Below are 6,258 nucleotides of genomic sequence, written 5' to 3'. Positions count from 1 at the left end.
TGTGTCTTAATTATTTATTGCTATTTTATGTATTCCATTACTCCCTAAGCCTGATGATAGATTACACTAAATATTACAAATGTAGATTTTACTTACACCATTCTGTATTTATTCTTTTAACAACCTTCACACGTAATGAAAACCGTGAGTACCAATAAAGAAGGAAAACTTCAATATTTCAACTGCTACTTGCCGCTACAGTCTGTTTACTCTCTGATATCTTAAAAATGAAAATGTTAATTCAATTCTGCAAAAATGTATAAAAAGTCATCTTCACATCCCGGGAAAACTACTTTCGTGTGGGCCATCTACATAATAGTTTATGTAGTTTTTTTAAGTGACATGCTAGAATATTTGGATACAACCTCTGCCCAAAGTTAGTTTGTGGAATTTGTTTTTTAATTTGAACTTTAATATCAAGCTGCCCCAACCTGTAAAGCTGTTGCTGGAGGCTACTGGTTGTGTTGGGAATAAGGATGGAGGATGCAACATCAAAGAGTGCTGAAAAAAATGAAAAGTGTTTACTATCTGAAAAAAAGCAGCCTCTGGTGGGATGTAAGTACGGCAAACAATATTCATATTGTGGCATGTGGGTCTTTGAAAATTACACCTGGTAAAATTAACAAAAATTAGGTAAAAACTAATGTATAATGTATAATTTATTAATGTAAAACTAAGTATTTGCAAATTAACATTTGCCAATAAGTTAATTTCCACAGAGTCCCACTGAGCATGGCTCAAGACATCTGCTCTGTAATGCAGCATAGACACACAGTACTGACTGCAGTACTACAATCAATCCACAGTGTCGGAGAGAACCACAATGCCTACAGTACAGGTTTAAAAAATCTATATTCAAACGCAGGATACTAATAATTACACCAGCAGTTCCACCACCATCATTATGCATAAGCCTCATCAATGGTCAGTGCGCTTAAGGGGGGCTGCAGTGTGTGTGTGTGTGTGTGTGTGTGTGTGTGTGTGTGTGTGCGTGTGCGTGCGAGTGGTTAGTGTTAATGTCTCTAATAAATAGATGTGGCACACAGACCCTGTAGACACCTGCTGATGCCACTAATCACCGCTTTTTCCAGATCTGAGCAGGTTATTCAGTGTTGCTCCAACTCGAGGACCCTTCATTACACAGAGCACATGAGGGCTCAGTAATAATGGCAGCTTATTCAGATATGTGCTTCTTTCAAAGGCGAAAAAGTGCCACGGAAAAGCCCATTTGTATTGATTCACTGCAGTTTTCTCTCCTGCAGAGCACTGGCAACTACAGGCATAGCTTTAACTTTATAGTGGCACATTCTTAGCAGGACCTTAAGAATGAGCAGAGCACCATGGATGATTCTGGACACCTGATTTGTCAATCAATCAAGTAACGGCAGTTGTGGTGTCTAAATTATAGCCTTTGAATTGGCAACCTGATTGGTCTGTCAGTAGTTTTGGTACATAAACTTAATCTTCACTGAAAGGTGTCGAACAATGTACCATAGTTTCACAGTGTTACATAAATGTAACATCATATTTTGTATGAAATGCAAACTTGTTGATGATAACACGTTGCACAAGCACACGTATCCTGGCACATTGACACTCACCACCATCTGTTGCCTCCCACCTTGTCTCTACCTTTCTCTGCCCTCTTTCCCTCCCTTAGCCAAGCTCACTGATTAAATCATCCTCGCAACACTTTAAACAATCAATGCTTAGTGAATCCCGGTTCCTATCTGTTCCCATGGCTACCAGAGCGACAGAGAACACAACTGTGGGAGATGTAGTTTTTCGCTCAACTGGGCTGACCAATCAGGTTGTTTCGGGCTCCAGTGGCATGGTTGTATCACTCACTTGATCTATGTATGAACCTGTAATATACATGTTTTTGGTGATTGTTGCAGGGTCAGGTAGAGTTGGGATAGTACAAGACTGAGAGACAGACAAAACAAGGGCGAGACAAAGAACAGGAAGGCTAGATATTACAAGATTGAGAATTGGGGGTTACCAGTGTGGCGGTTGTGCTGTAGCTGTGAACTGCTGATTTACAGGGCCTGAAGGACAGCCACGGCCTTCCACCCACTCTGTCGCTATGGGAGACGGTGGAGAGGAGGTCTTGTCTCTTTTTCTTCCTCACCTTCATGCTCTCTCGTATACAGTACTCATCCGTCTATCTCTCTTTTCCTCTGTCTCTCTCTTCTTTTTCTGCCTGTCAACCCCCCTCCCCCTCCTCGATAACCTACCAAGTTCCTATTATCATTCGGAATCAGCCGCTAAACAACACTTCATACCCTCCTCCAGGAAGGTCAATAATGAACAAAATTGAAATAATTACAACAGTGGGCATAGTCAGTCTTTCAGTGTGTCGGTCTGCTTGCATGCATGTGTGCACAAGACCCATTCGTTTCATTGGTCAGTCCAGCTGTACTTCCCTTGTTGGTAATGTGACTGAAAATGTATGTTATCAAAGGGCTGCAGGCCTCGGTGCACTGGTAGTAGCAATGGGAGAAAGGGAAGAAACCACAAAGAGGAACTATAGCCTGTTTCAGGGAACCACCATATCAACCCACTCAAACCCACACGCACACACACACACACACACACACACACACACACACAAACACACACATAATCTGTCTCTATCCCCTCTGACTACACACCACCCTCTCCTTATCTCGGAAGGCAGAAGCAACAGTTAGTGATCACAATAACTCAAATAAAGTCTCTCGTTTCTGCGTTAGCTGGTTAGCTCTCGCTCAAAGTAATGTAAACGCTGACACAATGCTAAATAGAAGAATAACAGACTAGGAGAATAACATCTTTCAATTTTTCCCTATTCAAACAGAATACACTGAGAGTGTGTGTGTGTGTGTGTGCGGGGGGGGGCTGTTGCCACGGCAACCAGAGCCGCGGTACTCGTCATCATGAGGCTTCTTCTGCATTGAGTGTGTGTGTGTGGATACAGCGCGTGTGAGTTCACCCTCGTGTCTCTAGACAGGAGGCGAGGACATCCCCCTCTAACACTGTGCCAACAGAGAGAGAGAGAGAGAGAGAGAGAGAGAGAGAGAGGAAGAGAGAGACACACACACAGCAGAGAGAGAGAGAGAAATAGAGAGATTGAAACCCCATAATGCACTGCACGCTGCAGGGCTGAAGTCGTGCAGATTCATCAGTTCCTGTTCGGAGGGATTGTGTGTGAGTGCACACACATATTTGTCCACCAGGACCGAGTGCAAGTGAAACACACAGACAACCAGGCAGGTAAGGCAGCTTTTCTCTGGCCGCGCAGACAGCCACTGGTTTTACAGGATGATCTGTTCATCCGTCTGTAATTGCTTCTTGAGAGGAGGAGAGGGGAGAGTTGCTCTGTGGAGACGACAGGGTATCATTAATATTTGACATGTTATGATTCCGACAACTTCCCTGCCTGTTGCTCGTGAATGCTGCTGATTTTTCTTCTTACTTTGAAAGGTCTGAGGTGGGATTTTTCAAAAGTGAGGACACATCTTAGAGTGATTTGAAATTCATTGTTTTTGTCTGTTACTGGGTTCGCTTTTTTGCATAGTTCCCTCACTCCAGCTTGCAGATAGTGTGTATCTGTAGCTGATTTAACTATGCTGGGAAGGTTTTGCATGGACTTATAATATGGAAGTGCTGGTGAAGACTTTTAGGAAAGATAACTTGTCATGGAAATGCACATTATGTTGCACTTTATCATACGACTGTTTCTCTTTTTTGGGTACAGTCCAACATATTTTTGTTAATACAAAATCATTTTAAATCTTATAAAATAACTGCAAAGAAAATGGATTTTAACAGTACATTAAAAAAATTACTTGCAAAATATCTAGTTAATGTTGCAGGATTTTGTCTGATATGTTTGATGCACTGAATTAAGACTAACCATTTTATTATTATTATTATTATTATTATGGTTCATTACATTTATATATCAAAGCGCTTCCGGGGGAGGACTACTCTCTTAACACCAACAATGTGTAGCACCCACCTGGGGGATGCACAGCAGCCTTACAATGCCAGACGCTCACCACACATCAGCTTGGTAGAGAGGGAGGGGAACATATTTTTAGTGGTGTGGAAAACTGGAGGACCCGGAGAAAACCCACGCAGACACGGGGAGAACATGCAGACTCCACACAGGAAGGCCTGCTACTCGCTGTGAGTGCATCTCTAATGTAAGGTGGGCCGGTCGATAACATCTTGACCCAATGATATAAAGTCACACTTTTATAATGACGATCACTGATGAGGCATTTTGGTTTTCAAAAGCTCTTTGCAATTAAAAATAAATATACACAACTGGTAACCCCAAAACTTCAAATACTTCATTAAACTAAGTCTGATTTTGTGACACTAGTGCAAGCGGAGTGGGGGTGAAACGCGTGGCTTCTCCATGACGGGTCAGTTTGTGGTTTAACGGCCACTGAGGCTTGTGACTGTATCTGTTGCACCAGAGCCACTGGCAGGCTGGGAAGTGCGATTGCAGCAACTCAGGGCAGGGACTCTTAAACTTTATTACCCCAGCACTCAAATGGGGGATTTCAGTCCTCCGCCCATGGGACTCCATCATGAAATCATGTTTCGACACTGCAATTTGGAGACAAGTGAGAAAAAGGTTTTGAATAAAACTCAATTATTTCGAAATAAAACCTTAACTTCAAAAGGTTATAATTTCCGTAGAGATTCCTAAAGAAAATATCTAACACAATTTGTATTATCTCAAAGTTTAAATCAAACACAGCTAATTTTATTTTTCTTATCGCACAAACGTCTCAAAGGAGACTTTGAGACTGTTTTGCATGCGTGTCTTGCACCTTTTGACAGTGTGTGTTATGTGGGTGTGGGAAGCTGTGTATGCAGAACACTGTAACGGACTATGCAAAGAGCTTTTGTGGCTTGGGAAATGAAATGCAAAAAAAGCCATAATGCAGATCAGACAAAAAAATCTTTTGAATATTCAGTTTGTCTCCATTGAGCTCTGAGCGAGCACGGCACGTATCTGCACTTCCCTGCAGAAATCCACCTGTCAAAACTCAAAATGGAGTGGCTCCTCTTTTTCATTATGGCTCCTTTTATGAAGGCCCCCCCATCACTATACTGTCGTCGCTTGACAGAATTATCCACCAGACACCTATATGACAGCAGCATCTATACATCTGCCTTTGCTCTTTAATAATTCAGCCTTGGTGTTCAGGAGATTAAAAGCTGTCTGTTTAAAGTATCATATGTCTACATCTTCATCTGGGTATATAAGGTGTTCCATAAAGTAAGAATTTTAATTGAAGATGGACCCGAGAGACAACGTATGTGAGAAACAGAAAAGCAGACGAACGTATGTCTGGACTGTTGCAATATATCGGTAGTCACATCAGAGTTATTTCACTGGTGAGTCTAGGAGCTTTTATGATTTCTACTACTTATCTATTTTAGAGCTCTGTGTTTCCCACATTTTACTCGGAGGTCCCATCTCTGGGCCCAAGAATTGGTACCAGAACACAGAGCTGTTCAGACCAAAAAGAACGACGCAGAGGCTCTGCATGTCATGCCGTTTTAAGAGACCAAAATAACTACTGTTTGATCATCATCTGTTTAATAATTTGACCTTAGATATTCCACAATAGAGCAGAGGTCTGCTATGAATGCTGAAAACCTCTCCGACTCACCCCGAGTCACCCTGCTGGATTTTCCATTCGGTAAGATCCTTCTCCAGGTTGTCCAGGATATTGTCTTACTCTTGGTCCAGCCCTGGCTTTGCTTAGCAGTGTGACTCAGTGGTGATATATGGATCCGGATCTCTCCTTGTCCAACTTCATCTCCTGTCTTTGTTCTCTTTTCTCTCTCTTTTTTGTCACCTCATTCTTGTCTTTAATGATCTGGGACACACGGGACTCATGTTCACGGATCTGTGGCCTCGTTTGGATACGATCAGAAGGAGCTAGGACGTGAGAGACACTGGCTTGTGTTGAAAGGCAGTGCCTCAAAAGTCCTTTTCGCTCTCTCCTCCGTACACAGACATCAGCAGAGCAGTGAGCAGGAACCTTGGTGTGCATCAAATTATCCACAATTGCAGCAATTATCAGCAAGTCCAAAACCTTTCACTGTGCCTTGTTTCTTCATCGCTGCGTCTCCTCCTTCAGACAAGAAGCCAGTGGAAAGAACATTTACTGAAGCTCTAATGTGTCAGTCTGAAGTACTTGTTATTTACTTGAGTATTTCCATGTTATACTACATAGCACTTCTACT

At 42.3% G+C, this 6,258-nt stretch overlaps 1 protein-coding gene across 1 annotated transcript in view; it reads left to right on the top strand.

The window, feature by feature from the left end:
- Positions 1-3,071: 3,071 nt before the first annotated feature.
- LOC117941800 (muscleblind-like protein 1) overlaps positions 3,072-6,258 on the top strand; it is a 65,810-nt gene continuing 62,623 nt past the window's right edge. The window contains exon 1 of the mRNA XM_034866940.1: positions 3,072-3,255. The gene's annotated coding sequence lies outside the window, so the exon portion shown is untranslated. The remainder of the gene's footprint in view (positions 3,256-6,258) is intronic.

The sequence above is a fragment of the Etheostoma cragini genome, chromosome 3 (genome assembly GCF_013103735.1).
Source record: "Etheostoma cragini isolate CJK2018 chromosome 3, CSU_Ecrag_1.0, whole genome shotgun sequence".
Taxonomy (NCBI): Eukaryota; Metazoa; Chordata; class Actinopteri; order Perciformes; family Percidae; genus Etheostoma; species Etheostoma cragini.
This window is presented reverse-complemented; position numbering and strand designations above follow the sequence as displayed.